Genomic DNA, 22647 nt, shown 5'->3' with positions numbered 1-22647 from the left:
ATCCTGAGACACTCATTTAGATCCTGAGACACTCATTTAGATCCTGGGACTGGACTTTTTCCTACTACATCCTGAGAGTGCATTTTTTTTTTACTTTGGATGCTGAGACGATACTTTTTTTTGTACTTTAGATACAGATTAGACTTTTTGTACTGCAGATACTGAGACTGGACTGTTGGATACTGAGACTGGACTGTTGGATACTGAGACTGGACTGTTGGATACTGAGACTGGACTGTTGGATACTGAGACTGGACTGTTGGATACTGAGACTGGACTGTTGGATACTGAGACTGGACTGTTGGATACTGAGACTGGACTGTTGGATACTGAGACTGGACTGTTGGATACTGAGACTGGACTGTTGGATACTTGACTGGACTTATTTCAGATACACTTTTTTTTTTTTTATATACTGTGACTGAACTTTTTTGTACTCTTTAGTTACTAAGACAATTTTGTACTTTAGATACTGAGACTGGACTTTTAGATAGGCTATTTTTTTAAGATACTGAGACACTACTTTTTTTTTTTTAGATACTGACTGTACTTTTTTAGATACTGAGACTGCACTTAGATACTCTGACTACTTTTTTCAGAAACTGAGTCTGCAATTTTTTATTTTAGATAGTGAGACCACTTTTTTTATTTTAGATACCGAGACTGGACTTTTTTTTTTTTATTTTAGATACCGAGATTGGATTTTTTTTTTATTAGATACAGAGACTGGACTTTTTTCATTTTAGATACCAAGATTGGACTTTTTTTATTTTAGATACTGAGTCTGGACTTTTCTTTTTAGATACTGAGACGACTTTTTTTTTTTTTTTTAGATAGTGAGACTACTTTTTTAGATAGTGAGACTACTTTTTTAGATACTGACTTTTTTTGGATACTGAGACTATTTTTTTTATTAGATACTGAGACTACTTTCTTTTAGATAATGACTATTTTTTTAGAGACTGAGGCTGGACCTTTTTTTTTTTTAGATACCGAGACTGAACCTTTTTTTTTTTAGATACTGAGACTGGACCTTTTTTAAGATACTGAGACTGGACCTTTTTTAAGATACTGAGACTGGACCTTTTTTAAGATACTGAGACTGGACCTTTTTTTTTTAGATACCGAGACTGGACCTTTTTATATTAGATACCGAAACTGTACCTTTTTTTTTAGTTACTGAGACTGGACCTTTTTTTTTAGATACTGAGACTGGACCTTTTTTTTAGATACTGAGACTGGACCTTTTTTTTTTTAGATACTGAGACTGTACCTTTTTTTTTAGATACTGAGACTGTACCTTTTTTTTTTAGATACTGAGACGAACTTTTTTTTTTAGATACTGAGATTGGACCTTTTCTTTTCTAGATACTGAAACTGGACCTTTTCTTTTCTAGATACTGAGACTGGACCTTTTCTTTTCTAGATACTGAGACTGGACCTTTTCTTTTCTAGATACTGAGACTGGACCTTTTCTTTTCTAGATACTGAGACTGGACCTGTTCCTTTCTAGATACTTAGACTGGACCTGTTCCTTTCTAGATACTTAGACTGGACCTGTTCTTTTCTAGATACTGAGACTGGACCTGTTCCTTTCTAGATACTTAGACTGGACCTTTTTTTCTAGATAATGAGACTGGACCTTTTTTCTAGATAATGAGACTGGACCTTTTTTTCTAGATAATGAGACGACCTTTTTTTCGAGATACTAAGACTGGCCCCCCCCCCCTTTTTTTTAGATACTGAGACTGGGCCCCCCTTTTTTTAGATACTGAGACTGGCCCCCCTTTTTTTAGATACTGAGACTGGCCCCCCCTTTTTTTAGATACTGAGACTGGCCCCCCCCCTTTTTTTAGATACTGAGACTGGACCTTTTTTTTAGATACTGAGACTGGACTTTTTTTTAGATACTGAGACTGGACTTTTTTTTAGATACTGAGACTGGCCCTTTTTTTAGATACTGAGACTGGCCCTTTTTGTTTAGATACTGAGACTGGCCCTTTTTGTTTAGATACTGAGACTGGCCCTTTTTGTTTAGATACTGAGACTGGCCCTTTTTGTTTAGATACTGAGACTGGCCCTTTTTGTTTAGATACTGAGACTGGACCTTTTCTTTTAGATAATGAGACCAGACCTTTTTTCTAGATAATGAGGACTTTTTTTTTTAGATAACGAGAAGACTGTTTTTCTAAATAATGAGACTGTACCTGTTTTTCTAAATGAGACTGGACCTGTTTTTCTAAATAATGAGACTGGGCCTGTTTTTCTAGATAATGAGACTGGACCTTTTCTTTTAGATAATGAGAATTTTTTTTCAAGATAATGAGACTGGACCTGTTTTTCTAGATAATGAGAAGACTTTTTTTCTAGATAATGAGACTGGACCTGTTTTTCTAGATAATGAGACTGGACCTGTTTTTCTAGATAATGAGAAGACTTTTTTTTTCTAGATGAGACTGGACCTGTTTTTCTAGATAATGAGACTGGACCTGTTTTTCTAGATACTGAGACTGGACCTGTTTTTCTAGATAATGAGACTGGACCTTTTTTTCTAGATACTGAGACTGGACCTTTTTTTCTAGATACTGAGACTGGACCTTTTTTTCTAGATACTGAGACTGGACCTTTTTTTCTAGATACTGAGACTGGACCTTTTTTTCTAGATACTGAGACTGGACCTTTTTTTCTAGATACTGAGACTGGACCTTTTTTTCTAGATACTGAGACTGGACCTTTTTTTCTAGATACTGAGACTGGACCTTTTTTTCTAGATACTGAGACTGGACCTTTTTTTCTAGATACTGAGACTGGACCTTTTTTTCTAGATACTGAGACTGGACCTTTTTTTCTAGATACTGAGACTGGACCTTTTTTTCTAGATACTGAGACTGGACCTTTTTTTCTAGATACTGAGACTGGACCTTTTTTTCTAGATACTGAGACTGGACCTTTTTTTCTAGATACTGAGACTGGACCTTTTTGTTTAGATACTGAGACTGGACCTTTTTGTTTAGATACTGAGACTGGACCTTTTTGTTTAGATACCCAGACTGGACCTTTTTGTTTAGATACCCAGACTGGACCTTTTTGTTTAGATACCCAGACTGGACCTTTTTGTTTAGATACCGAGACTGGACCTTTTTGTTTAGATACCCAGACTGGACCTTTTTGTTTAGATACCCAGACTGGACCTTTTTGTTTAGATACCCAGACTGGACCTTTTTGTTTAGATACCCAGACTGGACCTTTTTGTTTAGATACCCAGACTGGACCTTGTTTTTAGATACCCAGACCGGACCTTTTCTTTTCGATACCCAGACCGGACCTTTTCTTTTCTAGATACTTAGACTGGACCTTTTTTTCTAGATACTTAGACTGGACCTTTTTTTAGATACTTAGACTGGTCCTTTTTTTCTGGATAATGAGACTGGACCTTTTTTTCTAGGTAATGAGACTGGACTTTTTTTTTCTAGATAATGAGAATGAGAAAACCTTTTTTTTAGATAATGAGACTGGACCTTTTTTTTTAGATAATGAGACTGGACCTTTTTTTTTAGATAATGAGTACTTTTTTAGATACTGACTCTATGGATACTGAGACTGGGCTTTTCTTTTTTTAGATACTGAGACTATTTTCTTTTTTTAGATACTGAGACTATTTTCTTTTTTTAGATAATGAGACTACTTTCTTTTAGATAATGAGACTACTTTCTTTTAGATAATGAGACTACTTTCTTTTAGATAATGAGACTACTTTCTTTTAGATAATGAGACTATTTTTTTTTAGATAATGAGACTATTTTTTTAGGTACTGAGACTGGACCTTTTCTTTCAAGATAATAAGACAACCTTTTTTTCGAGATAATAAGACTTCCTTTTTTTCGAGATAATAAGACTACCTTTTTTTCGAGATAATAAGACAACCCTTTTTCGAGATAATAGGAGTACCTTTTTTTCTAGATAATGAGTACCTTTTTTTCTAGATAATGAGTACATTTTTTTTTTTAGAAAAGGAGACTGGACCTTTTTTTTTTTTTTAGATGAGACTGGACCTTTCTTTTAGATACTGAGACTGGACCTTTTTTCTAGATACTGAGACTGGACCTTTTTTCTAGATACTGAGACTGGACCTTTTTTCTAGATACTGAGACTGGATCTTTTTTTCTAGATACTGAGACTGGATCTTTTTTTCTAGATACTGAGACTGGATCTTTTTTCTAGATACTGAGACAACCTTTTTTTCTAGATACTGAGATTGAACCTTTTTTTATACTTAGACTGGTCCTTTTTTTAGATTCTGAGACTAGCCCTTTTTTTGTTAGATACTGAGACTGGACTTTTTTTTTTTTATACTTAGACTGGTCCTTTTTGTTTTAGATACTGAGACTGGACCTCTTATTTTTAGATACTGAGACTGGACCTCTTATTTTTAGATACTGAGACTGGACCTCTCATTTTTAGATACTGAGACTGGACCTCTCATTTTTAGATACTGAGACTGGACCTCTTATCTTTTAGATACTGAGACTGGACCTCTTATCTTTTAGATACTGAGACTGGACCTCTTATCTTTTAGATACTGAGACTGGACCTCTTATCTTTTAGATACTGAGACTGGACCTCTTATCTTTTAGATACTGAGACTGGACCTCTTATCTTTTAGATACTGAGACTGGACCTCTTATCTTTTAGATACTGAGACTGGACCTCTTATCTTTTAGATACTGAGACTGGACCTCTTATCTTTTAGATACTGAGACTGGACCTCTTATCTTTTAGATACTGAGACTGGACCTCTTATCTTTTAGATACTGAGACTGGACCTCTTATCTTTTAGATACTGAGACTGGATCTTTTTTTTGTTTTTTTTAGATACCGAGACTGGACTTATCTTTTAGATACCGAGACTGGACTTATCTTTTAGATACCGAGACTGGACTTATCTTTTAGATACCGAGACTGGACTTATCTTTTAGGTACCGAGACTGGACTTATCTTTTAGGTACCGAGACTGGACCTTTTTTTTTTAGGTACCGAGACTGGACCTTTTTTTTTTATTTACCGAGACTGGACCATTTTTTTAGGTACTGACTGGACTGGAGGTCTGATCTTTAATAAATGCCCCTCGTAGTTTAGTTACCGAGACTGGGTCTGTATTTTAGATAGTGAGACTGGGCCTGTATTTTAGGTACCAAGACTGGACCGGTTTTTTTCTTCTTTAGGACTGGACATGTTTTAGCTGCAAGGACGGGACCTGTGTTTTAGATACCAGGACGGGACCTGTGTTTTAGATACCAGGACGGGACCTGTGTTTTAGATACCAGGACGGGACCTGTGTTTTAGATACCAGGACGGGACCTGTGTTTTAGATACCAGGACGGGACCTGTGTTTTAGATACTAGGACTGACAGATTGCTAGGAATATTTTTTGCAGTAAGAAAGTGAGATTATCTGATGTATAGCTATTAAGTAATGCTGATATTTAAGGTTAATACTGTTCTAGTACAAGAAAATTAATAGGCTTGATTATAGTTGTACAGTTTGTACATGCATTTTTTTTCTTATTTTTTAAATTGGTGTTAAATGTCACAGCTGACTATTTTTTTTTTTTTTTCTGATAACATCTGATCGTCATCAAGCAAATTTATGCTTAGTTTTTGTTTGGCTTTCAAATTGCTTCAGATAGTCTTGTACTAGTCTCGCCAAGTAAGGAAATTCATAATAATTTCATAATCGGAAATAATTTCATTAAAGGGAACATCATTAGACATTCAGACCACCTGTATCTCTCATGGCTTGTTACATTCAATTAAGGAAAAGGGACTTGCTTCCTTAGGATCATTGTTAAATGTTTAAGTGTAAAACTGTATTTTAACTTTAAACAAGTTACCATTGTGTGGCAGGTTAACAAATTTATTTGCACCTTACAAATAGTGTGCGGCTGCAATTCACGACCACTTGCTGACTTGTATAATGTCTAGATAACCTGATTTACATTTTACTATACCATCTTATATTTTCCTTAAAATCCTTAGTATGTAACTGATTTAATTGGAGTGGCTTGAAACATGCAAAATTTGTTGGAAGTAACTTAAGGCTTTTCATCATTAATTTGTACTGTTAATCTTAAAGTCCAGTAGTCAATTAGTTGTCAAATTTAGTAAAAAAAAAAAATTGCTGCATCTAGGAAGAATTTCTATCCTTTGATGCATGTCTGGTAATGCTTTTTATATCAAAATCTAGATTATGCAATCCCCCAACTATTCAAGTAAGCAGATGAACTAAATTTGAAACTAAGAATTAAGTGCTGAAAACTAAATTTACCTTCAGTAAAACGACCAAAATTCGTCATAAGCTTCCTATTAAGCAATAAAACATTTACTTGTAGGTAAAGATTCAAGTTGAGAAAAATCTGGATACCTGTTGCTATTCAGTGGTAACATAAGTTGTAACATTGTATACTATTAAATCTTCCTCGTGACTGTCAGTTTTATAAAATGCTGTAATTTCTATGCTGGTTTTCAATAAAAATCTGATATGAATTTGTTAATTCTTCTCCAATATATAATTCAAAATATCTGTAACCTGAATATTTATATGGTATAGTGATAATGTAAAATAATAGTTTTGAATTCAACCTTTAGTTAGCCCATAAAGTTGCACACAAATGGTCATAGCCTTGTTTAAAGTTAATGACTAACGTCTATTTCTAACTGTTTGTGAACATTTACGGCATTAGAATGACAAAACTTAGTAGAAAGTAATTTCATAAACCGAAGTTTTAGAACATTTAAGTTAAAATTTGGGAATTAGCATAATGTACCTAATTTTGTTGTAGACTATAGAGCCTAGATAAGATAATATTAAAGTTGGACATTAGTACAGTAATATTAAAATTTCTTTTAAGTTTTCAAGATTTCTTTGTATTATATTTTTTGAGGCTTGGAATAGGTTTAATTAAAGACACTAAGAAGGAATATAATCCAATGAATTGAAGAATTTCTATTTTAGGTTTAGGGGAATTAGGTATAACAGGAACGGGGTGGTTTTTGTAGGGCTAATAGGCAGTTTTAACTCGAGATAGAAGTATGTCACTAGGGCTTGAACAAACATTCAAGGAATAGACAAGGGAATTTTTAATTGGAGAGGTCTACTTATGAGTAGTTACTGGAACAGGTCGGGAGTTGAAGATTCTATTTATTGGGGAATAGTGATAATTTTCAGATAGGCTTAGTCTAGAAATCTTCTTTTGAATAGGACAACTTTTTTCATTGGTATGAAAAAAAAAAAATTGCTGGCAATTGATGAAGTTGTCTAAAGACTTCGTAATATTTAAACATTACTTCAGCAACAGCATAGGTATACTCTTGCTAACAGCTGTTTTGTCATTCTAATGTTTAGTAACTTCATGAGGACCCTGATTAATTGAAATATGAAAATGATCCATGGAAATCTTTTCACTTTAATCTCAATATGTAGAAACCAGTGAAAATAAGAAAATTTATAACTATTAACATGAGCAACCATGAGATCCACATATTCAAAAGGTCCGCAATTCATTTCTTGTCCACTTGGTTTAATGTAATTTCCCCTAAGGATCTATATTGATACTCTTTATAAATCTTGTTCCTAAAATGGTCATTTTGAAGGGCTTGCTTTGTTCTAAACTAAACAAGAGCCCCTCAAAAGTTGTAATTAAAATACTTATTAGGTTTTGTATTGGCCAAAATTTGGAAATGCCTGATTAGGTTTTGTATTGGCCAAAATTTGGAAATGCCTGATGTGAAGAGGAGAAATGCAGTACTGTGAACAATAACCAATTTCCATATGAACAATCTGCATGGAAAACCTTGGAGATCTTCAGACAAGTGAAACCATCTGTAAAATTTTAACTAAATACTATGATTTTTAAGAGAAGATTTCCCTTAAAATCAAGTTGTAAAGAACGTGGATGGAATTGAATATTTGTTCAGATCTTGAGGTTATTTAAAGTTGATTGTTACTTAAAAGTCAAGACATTGGGAAGTTTATGGTATGGCATATTAACTCGCATGTGGCTTTTCCCAAATTTATATCTTGCAGCTATATATAGATATATACATTAATTATGGCTGCTGTAAAAGACTAAATGATGTAGGTTTAAGATCAATTTACCTTATGTAAAAACTAATGTATGAAATGAAAATAAAAAATTCAGTGGAGTTAGAAACTTTTATTTATCACATACAATTAAATGTGTTTTACACAAGTTAACCCTAGGTACAGAGTACTTCAGTTTCCCTAGCATAAGTTCATGCAACAGAGTATTCTCCCCAAACGCCCCCCTCCTCCTCTAGCAGCAATAATGCTATTGTTCTTTACCAATGAAAGGCCTGAGAGCTTATGAAATACACCTCACTTTTAACCCGTAATATACTGTTCATTTAGACACTTCACCCCTTATATATAACCTGTTTAATTCTCCTACTGATGGAATGAGAGCACTATGGAGTGTCAAAATGACCGAATTGTCTTTGGTAATTCAGGTTGGACAATTTGGTTCACTACTCAAATCCAGCAGTTGTCTAAGGAGGTTTTTAATCAGAACATAAGCCAGACTAGTTACTATAGTCACAAGCTAAAACTTTAAATAGATTTAAAAGCCTTGATTAAGTCTCATATTAAGTCTCTCAATATATACTTATGTAATTCTGTGAAAATATCATGCAATTTAAAATGGAGAAAATGAAAATGAGTTCATTGAAATCTTTTTATTGTAAAAGACTAAATGCCATACATGATGCAGGTTTCAGTATAAGAAGTTTTGATTTAGTCAAACTATGGATACACTCCAACAACAACTTCATAAACATTATCAAATTCTTTAAACCCCATTTTTGAAACTTCAAAATAAAACACTCCAAAGTCATAGAAAACTAGACAATCCTCCAATATGTAAAATTTGAGACAAGAAATAACTTGAAAAGGACTCCCTTGCCTCAAATATACAATATTGGAAAACCAATTGTATCATTATCCTGAACAAGTGAAATAATTTGGAAGTCTAGCATTTGGGGTTACAGGTTCAATGACAGTATATATAAGTAGTTAAATAAAATAAAAAGGAAAAGGAAAGCCCACCAAGGCCTTCCCCTGTCCCACCTGGTAACAAGACTGAATTTCTTTCTGAATAACCAAAGTTACCAGGCCCTTGAATGCTTTCCTTTTCCTTTTTTTTTATTATAAACATTTGTACAGTAATTTATTAATTGTGAATTAAAGGCACCAAGAACATTTTGAAACTCTTCTCAACGTTAATGTACCAAAAAAATTGGTATTCATTAATTTACAGTAGAGTAGTTTAATGAGATGACTCCAAGTTATTGTAAAATAGTGCAACAAAATTTTAAAAATTACAACTTTAGTTAGGAAGCAACAATTAATCACTTGAATTTTGGAAAAATTTACAAACTAAAAACAAAGGTCATCATTAGTCTTATTTGCAACCCCAGTACGATTCATTACTCACAACATCTGAAGCCCTGTCCACAAGCAGACAGGATCACATAAATATCCAAGATGCCACTAAGTTTCATCCCATTTCATGTGCATGATTGAGTCAGGTAAAAGAGAAGAGATGTGCAAGACTACTGCCCTGACTACCCTATGCTTCTTCTCCCAGTAGATAGCCAGATCGGACCGAAGTACGCATTCATCTTACACATGGACTACCAAATCATTTTAGCTTCTTCTGTGTAATAAGTTCTCCAATACAATGACTTCAGAAAGCAACGTAGAGAAACTATTTCAACACAAAAACTCGTTAAAGACAACACTACCTTTCTCAAATACACCAGTAACTTGGGAAAGAAATGTTCTTAAGACAACACAGAGAATCCATTCTAACATGAAAACTCAATAAAGACAACACAATTTTTCTAAAATACACCAGTAACTTTGGAAAAAACAAATATTCCGAAAATATCCTCTTGAATAGAGCACTGTACCTAGTTTCCAAATGATATCAATGGTATCTAAGTAAGGCATTCCTCTTACTAACCAAATACAATGGATCAAAGTATGAAGAAAATTCTGAGACAACTAACCCTATTTTTCAAATAAACAAGGAAAAAGTATCACTTCCATCAAAGTAAAATTATAGCTTATACCACGAAATAGACATCACAGAAATACAATCTGTTTGAAATGTATGTTAGTTCACAATGGCATATACGTACAATATAAAACCTAGATAACTTTCATACACCTGAATATCAAGGTGACCAAGTGTGGGAAACATCATTGATAACCCACAGAAAATTTAAAATCTATCATTTTGATAAGTCCACTTTAAACCCAACGAGAGAGAGAGAGAGAGAGAGAGAGAGAAGAGAGAGAGAGAGAGAGAGAGAGAGAGAGAGAGAGAGAGAGAGAGAGAGAGAGAGAGAGAGAGAGAGAGAGAGAGAGAGAGAGAGAGAGAGAGCGAGAGCGAGAGCGAGAGAGAGAGAGAGAGAGAGAGAGAGAGAGAGAGAGTGTGTTGATCTGTACTTGTCAGCTCTAGAAAAGCCAGAAAAGGCATCAAGTTTGATTTTGTCTCCTAAACCATAAGTATTATACTAACAAATATTGGTATCTACATTCCCTAGAAAGCCAAATAACTTGAAAATATATTTTCTACACTGATCTCATGAACATAGATTTATATTCTAATCTGGTTGTTCACCATGACAACCATGTTTGGTATAACACTACTAAATGAAACATATCATTAATTCATTCTTAATTTTGGGGGTAAAGATCTTGGTGCCTTAAAAGGAACTCACAAAAGCAATTCTTTTTTTCAGCAACTTAATATTTTATTCATAAATGCCAGTAAAACTTAAATGGCAACACTATATGTAAACAAACGCAAGGCTCAGACTTCAATGCTATATGGACAGGGAAGAAAAAATTCTGGCTTTTATTCTATATTTGATTTCTTTGATATTAAGGCAAGCTGATGAATCTTTTAAAGCAGTTCAAGATCAAAGAATAATACTTTTGAGTTTTAATGAGATATAACTAAGATTTTGCTTACACAAACAGATATTTATATTCTAATCATTCAGTCTCTGAATAACAGAAATTGCATATCTAAGTGAAAATTTTCTTTCCAAGACCTTTTGCCCTGACTGGCTGAGGTCAGCTATTTGCTAGGAACTGTTTTTAATATGGTGAAAATATACTAATTTGCCTATAAAACTTTTACCTCACACCTACTCAAACAAAATTTAGGACCTAGAAACAAGAATGTAGAAAATATTAATTGTTCTCATGGAAAATATTATAAGCTTTGGTTTCGGACTGACTACAAAGCAAGTACACGATTAGCCACATAAAACTCTTCCTATGTCAACTAACCACTTCAGAAATTCCCATAAAAATTCTAGTTAGGGAGTTGAACGAATCAAAATTATTTGTTGAACTTTCTGCCCATCTATCCTGGCCACAAGAAAAAAAAACTGGAGGGAAGAATAACATGCAGTAACTTCAAAGATGATAAAGTTACAGCAATATTTCAAACCAACATTAATGGCTGATATATCTGATGGAATGGAAAATGCAGCTAAAAAACACAACATAATCATATGCCAGGAAAACTTCAGACTATAACTCTTGCCCAGATATCTAGACAAACATGACTTTTAGTACTTCCTTGACAAATTGCACTAGACAAGGTATAATCATAAGCAACACATTCCAAGCAGAACAACAAAAAGCATGGCCTCAATACCTAAATAAAATTATTGAAAATATTGGAATGCAAGACATTCAATACTACCCAAGGAATGCAGACTACAAAAATCCCCTAAGAAGTAATTGAAGGTGTACTTTAAAATGCAATGTTATGCTTTGAGAATTTTTTAAAACAAAATATAAAGAATTTCTTATTAGCAGTTTCCTCTTAAGGTTTGGATTTGGGCTAAATACAGTATATCAATGTTGGCACAGTACTGCCATTCAATGACCACTCCTAAGGTTTGAATGAAGGAGTTATTAACATCATTTTGAGGCTAAAAATCCACAAATTACAACCTTAATGTTGAGGCACTTTCTTGTTAAGGTCTTAATCCATCATGATAAACAGCATGTTTTCAATGTTAAATACTTTTTAATTTTGTCATCTCTGAGAGCAAGTTATACTGAAGTGTCCTTTACCAATTCTTTAATTTGTCAACTAATAAGATTTCATGAACCAGCTCTGCTAATCCTTCAGAATACCATTTAATTCTACGGATTCTGAATTGGATTTATGGGATGCATTCATCTAAAATATTCAAAAGGATACTTCAAATATATTTGGTTGATCTATTATGTACCATCAACATAGCTTATGGGAGATTTTATTCAGTATTGTACATAAAGTGCATTCATAAAAGTATGCTTTATTCATACTATGAAATGGCATTGAATTATTTGATTGGTCCAGAAATTAAAATCTCATTAGATGATAGCCATCATACAAGTGCAGTGCTGAATATCATATGGAAGAGTTATTAGAAGGTTATGCTTTGCAATTCTTTAACAAAATCCAATTCCATCTGAATTGATAGTTTTAACTTGAATTTCAAAATTCTTTAGTACCTCAATTTTTTTTTATACTTCACAAGCAATTTTTGAGTTTCAAGTTTTGACTTCAACGTCAAGATTCTGTGGTTTCTTAAATTTTAATTTCTGTTGTATTTCACAGGGAATTTCCGAGTTTCAACCTATCTTCCATTTCTGATGATCTTTGTCAGTAATTTTAGCCGTGGCATTATATGCAATTGATCAGATATTGGGAAGGTAAGGTAGTAAGTTGGGTAGGACACCAGCCGCCCACTGAGATACTACGGCTAGAAAGTTATGGAGTCCTTTGTCTGGTCAGACAGTACTACATTGGATCCTTCTCTGGTTACGGTTCACTTTCCCTTTGCCTACACATACTGTACACCGAATAGTCTGGCATATTCTTTACAGATTCTTCTCTGTCCTCAAAGACAATACTGAGATTACTAAACAATTCTTCTTCATCCAAGGGGTTAACTACTGCACTGTAATTTATTAGTGGCCACTTTCCTCTTGGTAAGGGTAGAAGAGAAGTCTTTAGCTATGGTAAGCAGCTCCAAAATCAAACCATTATTCTTTAGTCTTGGGTAGTGTCATAGCCTCGGTACCATGGTCTTCCACTGTCTTGGGTTAGAGTTACTTTGTTTGAGGGTAAACTCGGGCACACTATTCTAATTTCTCTTCCTCTTTTGTTGAAGCTTTTAAATCTTATATAATACCCATTTTAATGGTAATACTGTTCTTAAAATATATTCATCCTTATTTCCTTTCTTCACTGGGCTATTTTCCATGTTGTGGCCCCGAGACTGATAGCATCCTGCTTTTCTGACTAGGGTTGTAGCTTAGCAAGTAATAATAAAGTGTACTCAATTGTATGAAACATTTGGGGTTGTGGTGAATCTAAGACTTCCTCTCCAGCAAGCGTTCCACATCTCTACTTTCTGTAGTTTATTTTCTTTCACGGTTTGACGTGAGTGAAGTTTGAAGCACCATTTTATACAACACTAAAATTTCTTTCCTTCTTATAAGATGGTCTTCTAGCCCTTTTCATTCTTGACTTGTTGCCGTCCTGATGAAAGTGGGTGTTCGGTGGTGTTCTCTCACCATAAATGTTTCTTTGTGTAATTTTGTTGTTTCATATAAGCTGTAATAGGATTGCTGAATACAGGTACCTTATTTCTCTTACACAGTATTTCTGATGAGAGGCATTATCAAAAACCCTCTTCTATACATTTCATGTCTTTGCACATTCCTCCAGATTGCATTGTATTAAAAGTTTTGTAAATATTTGATGATAAAATCTTTGATTCTTTTCTGCCATTCTTTTTAGAACTATAAACACTTGGTTTTAAATTATGCTTTTCTTATGCCCATAAAATGAACATACTGGTGCCGCTACAAATTTTTTATGAAAGACAAATTTCCATTTAAAAGATTTTAAATCGGGCATATTTCCTTACTTTTCAAATACAGTACAGTAACCTATTCATTTAACAATTTCATTATGATGCTATCTTTAGCTTGGATGAATATATGAAATTTGAGTACTGCATACGGCACTGTACAGCTCTATGACAGAGATCATTTTAAACCATTATCACATCATCAACACCACAAGAACAATAACAGCCCTCTAAGTTCTAGTAGGCTACATTAGCATGGTAGTATTTATAGGTAGTAGGTTGGCCTGGGCACCAACTGCGCGTTGAGATACTACCGCTAGAGTTATGGGGTCCTTTGACTGGCCAAACAGTACTACATACTGTAGGACCCTTCTCTCTGGTTACGGTTCTTTCCCTTTGCCTACACAGACACCGAATAGTCTGGCCTATTCTTTACAGATTCTCCTCTGTCCTCATACACCTGACAACACTGAGATTGTCAAACAATTCTTCTTCACCCAAGGGGTTAACTACACCACTGTAATTGTGGCTACTTTCCTCTTGGTAAGGGTAGAAGAGACTCTTCAGCTATGGTAAGCAGCTCTTCTAGAAAGACACTCCAAAGTCAAACCATTGTTCTCTAGTCTTGAGCAGTGCCATAACCTCTGTACCATGGTCTTCCACTGTCTTAGGTTAGAGTTTTCTTGCTTGAGGGTACACTTGGGCACACTTCTATCTAGTTTTTCTTGTTTTGTTTAAGTTTTTTTATAGTTTTTATAGGAAATATTTATTTTAATGTTGTTACTATACTTAAAATATTTTCTTTTTCTTTATTTCCTCTCCTCACTGGACTATTTTCCCTGTTGGGGCCCTTGGGCTTAGAGCATCCTGCTTTCCCAACTAGGGTTGTAGCTTAGCATTTAATAATAATAATAATATATCTAGTTGATAAATCTCTTAAATAGAAGACAACTGCATAGCCATCTAGGTTAGGATAAAATTTATTAGGAATTACAGTACAGTTCACTTCTTGGATATCTGAAATGATTAAGCATAGGCTTTACATTACTGTATTTAGTTTCTCTGTTAAACCTCAAAAGATGTCACAATGTAGCATTTAGTAGGTTGAAGGACTACTTTTACTTATTTCAGGGGCTACATTTTGCTTCTCAATTCATCATCTTGTGACATTCAAGTTATTAAACTAGATTTGAAAATAAAGTTTTTCCACTAAAGTTTAGTTGTTTCAACCAGTCATTTTATTTTCTGTCACTTTATTAAAGCTGTAACCTTAAACTTTGGGTATTTTATAATGTTTGCATGAAGTCTCTATATCACCAAGTAATTTGACAGACTGGATTCTCTAAATATGGTGTACCATATTTAACTTTCCTGATATGGATAAGTTATACTGTACTTTGTACCGTGTACTTTTACAGTATTAATCCCATTAACAGATTACAGTAGTGTATTAATTTTCTATTTTCCAATGCCAAAAATACAGTCATAATTGTTCTCTTCTAGTTTGTTTTTATAACTGTATTATACCCTATCACCAAAATATTCTCTGATTTCTTTCCTTTCATTAGCCATACGCCTCTGGTGTACAATATTGAGTTAGTCTAGCTGTTAATGGCAATAACTTCAACTTGGGTATGACGTAGCATCTTTGCCTTTTCAAAAAATTCTGTACATTAGGTGAAAAAAAATATATCCAGATGGATAGATAAGGAATTAAATGCAACCTTTAGCCCCTCTTGTATCATCAATGTTCTGCTTTTACTTTTCATTTTTTTTTCATAATACTGTACTGCTGTCCAATATGCAATTTCTTTCCGTCTATATATTGTAATGATATTAATTATTCGAATGAATAATATTTCATATCCAATCTCCTCTAGATTGTTTTATTTTCTGCTTTACTTTAAATATGCTTTTTTACTGAGCCTACACCACTCTTTAGTTTGCCATTAGGAATAAACAGCACTGGAGTCTTGGTCATTTTCTTTCCCAATTCTTTTTCTCTTTTGTTCTTACTTAATTTGAGGCCGAGTGATGTTATTTTTTAGTCTGTTTTCAATTCAAGAAACCTGGATTCATTTCTTATCCCCAAAGAGGATTCAAAATGGCAAAGGGTTGCACAAGTTCTTGGCTTTTCTTTCTCATTTGATTTTCAACAATGACTTTTAATAGGCATTTAATACCAGTCTGTTATTCAAACCCTGTAAAGGAGTTTAGAAGATTCTACATTTATACATTGGTTGTCAACATTTGATTACAACTTAACCATGGGATATACAGTGGTAGTTAATTCATCTATGGCAGCCTTCAACTCCCAAAAAGAAAATTAAAGAGGATGCACTTTACTGTTGCAGTTGGTGACTGTCATGGAAGAACATCATTTAGCCTTATAGCCTTAAGGGTTGTCAGTCTGTAGAGACTGGACCCCACTCAGAGGGCAAGGTTTAAGCACAATTCTTTCACCTTCATCAAACATGTTAGCTTCCTGAATTCTACATGTGAGGAGACACACTGTCCACCTTTATCCTCTTCCATGCTTCAAGAGCAATTCAAATCACATCCAAGTACTGTACATGATTGTGTCAGGAATAAAGGATCAAACCTGGTATTGGAAGATGAGAAAATGGAGTTGGAAAAGGGGGAGAAAATCTGCCTGATTTACTTGTTTCTGCTTAGAATCAAGTTGTGATTTAGAAAAAAAAGTTGTTGCATTCCAGACTCTTCACTCAATGATGTGGGAGTCTGAAGGAACTAACTCAAGTATTGCACTTACAGTATATGAAATTCTCACTAGAGGTGGTGCTGCTCATTTGCAAATTATGCCATTATACTTATTAAAATATCTTATTTTTCCTTTTTTCCTTCCTTCACTGGGCTATTTTCCCTGTTGGGGCTCCTGGGCTTATAGCATCCTGCTTTTCCAAAAAGGGTTGTAGCTTAGCATGTAGTAATAATAATAATAATAATAATAATAATAATAATAATAATAATAATAATAATAATAATAATAATAATAATAATACTGTTAAATTCAACAAGTTAATTTCCATACATCTTTTGCCTAATGCAAGGCGATATAAAATCTAGCTACCCAAAAACTATGACAACTTCCACAGCATGTTCAAAAAGACTCTATTAAAAAATGACTATATTACAAGAGAATAATTTCAACACCTTAATTCAAGACAATAAAACACACACCTCAACCCTAGCCATTTTCACGCCCTTCCTCCACCCTAGCCGTCTTCATGCTCTCAAAAAACATGCAGCTGACCAGATGCCACACCTATCACAAGATATCAAAAAACTTATTACACAGTTCGTCTAACAATGACTATGGCAGTGCTTTAGCCTTTCTTTATGTCATGGACACGAACGGTAGAAACCAGAAGCAAACTGGAGATTTTAGAGACCTGCTGGACCCCTTTACAAAAAAGCCCAGGTATTCCAGTGTAACAAAAAGCACTGAAATGCAAGACTTATGAATGACCCTTAACTTACATTCTGTACGATATTAACATTAGAACAAACAATTACCACACAATATTAAATTTCATTAATCTTTTTAATCTAATTATTCTTAAACATAGAAGTTGCACTAATCCTTAGCAGTAAGTTTTGATTAATTTTACATCAGACTACGGAAATTCATATGTTCTTGGACCCATTTTAAATCACAATATTTTACATTATACAAAATGTTCACTACTTATAAAACACTGTACATGACAAATTTGATAATGTGATGTTATTGAAATTGTAGAGCAACCATATTTACACTAGAAACAATCATACTAAAACCTGCTCATTTCACATTAAAATCTTCTACAATTCAAGAATTCAATGAATTTTCAACAAAATTTTAAAAAATTAGTTCACATTAAATTCTAAAAAAAAAATATTAGCTTGACAAATCTGCAAATACTTGAAAAATTATTTGAGACTTCTTTGAAACTTAAATCCAATATAACGTGACAATTACTGATCATGGCTTAGATCCTCAAGATAAAACCTCCTATAAAAATGCTGCTGGAAAAGTAAGTGGACTGAACTCCCAACATGATTACACAGACAATATATGAACATTTTGACTCAATATGTTACTGCTCTCATTACACCAGCTCAAGAATAAACAAGTTATGCACAAGGGAAAAAAGTATTAATAGTCTAAATGAACAATAGTTCCACAGGTTAAAAGCAAGATGTAATTCATTGGCCCTCGGCCCTTTCATGATAAGGAATATATAGCAAATGCTGATGCTAGAAGAGAGAGGGGGGCAGGGGGATACTTCAGTCACATGAACTTTGACTGAGGGTTTTTTCTTTTTAAATCTTTCCCAAAAAAAAAAGAGAGAGAGAGAGAGAGAGAGAGAGAGAGAGAGAGAGAGAGAGAGAGAGAGAGAGAGAGAGAGAGAGTGTGTGTGTGTGTTTCCTTAACTAGCAATTATACGTCAAAGTAATAAAGAATCTTTAAAAATGTAAGGGGATACTCTACATTAACTTTCTTAACCATGAATAAAAAATGTACAAACCAATCAACGGATTTTGAGCGAAGCGAAAAATCTATTTTTGGGTGAGAAGGCCATGTCGTCCTGATGGAACTTCCTTAAAGTAGCTTCCTAAGGGATATATGTACTACAGTGATATTCCCAGAGAGTTTTACCTTTAGGTATCCAGAATTCTAACTCCTGGCGCGAATATCCTTAAAATTTCTCCAAAGGATTTCACATAATATCAGCGGACGCATTCTTGACACGCCTCCATAGCAATCTGCACCCCAAACAGCATTTTGGCTTCGAGGAGGATGTAGCAAAAGGGAGCCGTCCAAAGGCTCTCCCCGCTCTCGTAATACTATTGGGAATACAACAGCGCCATTCCCACGACGGCGGACATTCCTTGTAGCATTGAGCATGGTGTTAGATACAGTACCATGGGAGGGATACTGTGAAGATCTTTTCTTTTAGAAGAGATGGGTGGGTCCATCAGAACGACATGGCCATCTCACCCAAAAATAGATTTTTCGCTTCGCTCAAAATACATTTTTTGGGCTCAAGCCATGTCGTCGTGATGGAAGCATACCAGAGCATTAGTGTATCTGTGGATTTTTAATCAGTGCCTTAACCTTATAGCAACCTTTTCTATGGTCATGGGGACCACATGAGACAAGGGACGTTACCGTTATTCGTCACCATCACTAATAATAACCAATGTTAGTGCTTTCTGCCTCCTACAGGGAAGAGTCATTCTAGACAGTAGAAAAGGGATCTTGAGGTTAACATACATAGTATGACCAAACATAAGTACACACTGAATATACAAATAGTCTCATAGTTGTATATTTGCTAAAATAACATCAGTGTCTCTTATATCTATTATTTGATGCATACAAATACATGAGGGATACTTACTTTGGTAAGTTGAAGAACTCTGGCATGTATACATACAATTGTCTGGCGAAGGTGGACGCACTTCATTCTAATAGACATTTATTACTAATAAATGACGAAAAGATGTTCAGTTAAACGAATGAAGTATGACAATGGGATTATACCTGTAACAAGTACAGAGACTATATTTCCTTCTTGAAAGAAGAAATGATGAGTGCCACTCTCAGACTGAAGAAAATCATAAAACAAATTCTCATCATAATTCCTGTACTGGTTACTTCTATCTGCACTGTGTACTTCGTACACCGGCACTAGTGCTATCTGTATAATTCCACACCTGGGATTTTGAACAGAGCCAGTGTTATCATGGTAACACTTAATTAAAAGAAGTCACACCTAAGAAGGGTGACCTCTTCTCCCTTTAATTGACAGTCCCAGTCAATTAGCTGTTCATCGTAGAATTAGACGGCAGGTTAAATATTCTACCTGGCGTCACCACATATTGCTTCAGAACATGAATTTGTCTAGCATAGTGTATGTAGAACACTCTGGATGATTCTCATCCGTTACATGTGCGAGGACATGTGAGGTCCCAAACCAAAAACTGTTTACTACAGTAATTAGGGGGCAGGTTTTAATACACTACCTGCCGCCACTTACAAAGTGTTTCAGTTCATGCACTTGTTTTGCATAGTGTTTGTAAAACACTCTGAATGATTTCCATCCAATGTATGAACGAAGGCGCTCAAAGTCCATATACTGAAAGAAGTTCAGTGATGAAGCAATCTTTCTCGGATCATGATCTGCGGGAGTACTGTCCGGATCCGCTCTACGAATAAAGTAGGTGAGCTTCGCCCATAGTTGTTTTATGGATAAATTTGATCCAGAAGTTTCTCCTTTAAAGAGCTGTCCTCCCCTGAAGTCTGAAGTTCTACGAAGATAGACCTTTAGACACTCTACAGGACATAGAGAGACATCTTCCTTCAGAGGGCAGATTCTCTAGGGACCCCACCTCTTAGTGGGTAGGTCGTTTTTAGCGAGAAAGGATGGATCTGGAAATAGATTCAGTTCTCCCACTTCCGTGAACTGAATGTGACCCTCATCTCTGGATAGGGCCACTATTTCACTAACTCTAGCCCCGGAGGCGATAGCAAACAGAAAAATAACCTTTTGGGTTAGATCCTTAAGAGAACAATCTTCATTGTTCACAGATGAGGCATAATGTAAGACCTTGTCCAAAGACCAAGAGATGGGCTTTCGTGGTACCGCGGGCTTAAGACTAGCACATGCCTTTGGAATCTTATTAAAGATTTCATTCGCCAGATCCACTTGAAAGGCATATAGGAGAGGCCTAGTCAAGGCTGACTTGCACGTATTTATCGTATTGGCCGCCAGACCTTGGCTATGAAGGTGGACAAAGAAGGACAGACAGAAGTTTATTGAAATTTCTTTCGGTCCTTTTGTTTTGACAAACGCTACCCACTTTTTCCAGGAAGACTCATATTGTCTTCTAGTTGACTTGGCCTTGTATTCTTCTAAGAATTCTATATTGCCTTTTGAGATCCCAAACCTTTTTCTAACCGCTAGAGCGAGAAAATCATGAAATGAAGGGTTTGGGTTCTCTGTGATAAAACGAAGGCAGTTAATTTCTGAATCTTCGGAAATACACCTAGGGTCAGAACTAGGACCAGCCTCATCTAGTCTATCAGCCCCACTAGAGGATCCTCGTATGGGGCTATATAGTGAGGTAGTTTCTTGAAGACGCTCGTGATGAAGAGGTCGAATTGCAGTTCTGGGACTTGTTCCCATCTGGGAGGGAATATGTCTGCGCACATGGACCATTCCAACTCTATCGGTTTGTATCGAAATAGAGTATCCACTGTCACATCGTGGATCAGTTGTAATGAACTGCTAGTAGGTGCCGTCCCTTTAAGAGGGATGGGTAACTTCACCAAGACTGAATGAGACGTTCGAATGTGACGTCTTATTATCGCTTTGGTGTCCCAGAACAGTCGTAGGGAGCCTGATCTGTGTGGAGGGGGCTTCCCCACCCATGAAAGGACCAGCAGAGTCTTGGGACTTTCGTGCTCTAATTTCTGTTAGAGAAGCGATTAAAGAGGGACCGATCTCAGTCTTTTTTTATCTCTTCAAGCATTTGATGCATGTTTTCTCCAAGCTCTTAACGCATCTTTCCGGTGTGCCCTTAACACCAGGTCTGTCATTATAGGGAACTGGGGAAAGTTTAGCGCTTTTTCCTGTTGGCGTTTTGGTATTCTGACTGAATACCTGAGTCTCTTGACAGACCTCACGAGCTCCTTTTATATTTCCAAAGGAGAGGAGAGTTGATGTGACTGAGGGCTTCGATGGTTTTTTAAACATCGAAACCCCTGAGCTGGAGAAAGTCGAGACTTCTAGAAGCCTATCTTGCATCCGTGATGTTCCAGGAACCGGGTCATCTCTTTGAATGCCAGACACTTCGGGTGCTGCCCACTCCAGCCTCTTGATCAGGTATATTAATACCTGAACTATTTCTAGGCTTGACTTTGACGTGACTAAGTTCGTCAATCCTTTGAAAATACTTAGGACTGTGAGTCCGACACGTATCTTTCCTAGGATGAATGTTACTCTCCGTAACATGAATTCTAGATAGGAGGAAGGAGGTTGGTTGACTGGAAGGTTCCGAAGGACACCTTTCAGGTCTGACAAGACTACGAACACTCCTAATTGGAACAAGGTCCATATGTTCAGAAGGATTAACATTCAGAACTTGCTGTTTTTTATGAACTTGAGTGGCGACAAGTTCAGAATGACTCATTGATATCTTGAGTCCTTCTCGTGAACAAAAAACAGCCTTCCCTGAAACTTGATGAGCTATAGTTTTCTTACCACCTGTATGCTCTATAGCTCTCAGGTATACTTCTCCAGGAGGGTTTTGAACTGTAGGAGAAGGTAAGGAAATGATGGTAGGGACATTTCTGTTTCCCATCAATGGCTCATCTTGAATAGGCTTTGGACCGAAGGATCGAAGGTCCTGCGATCCTGAGGGAAAGTTCCTCCTATGCTTCGAGTAGTCAGTAGGCTTAGACTTTTGACCATCTGCCTGTAGCACCGTGGTCACTGGAATAGTGGGATGTTGTTGAGCAGCCCGGATATTTCCAGCATTTTCGATCTTCTTTTTAGGTTGGGGACCCACAACCACAGAAGATTTTCTCCTTGAAGGAATGCCCCATTTTTGGAGAAGACTTATGTTCTCCATGGTGGCGTTCTTAATTACTTCCTTAATGACCTCG

Source organism: Palaemon carinicauda, chromosome 37 (genome assembly GCF_036898095.1).
Source record: "Palaemon carinicauda isolate YSFRI2023 chromosome 37, ASM3689809v2, whole genome shotgun sequence".
NCBI lineage: Eukaryota > Metazoa > Arthropoda > Malacostraca > Decapoda > Palaemonidae > Palaemon > Palaemon carinicauda.
Note: the sequence above shows the minus strand (reverse complement) of the source record.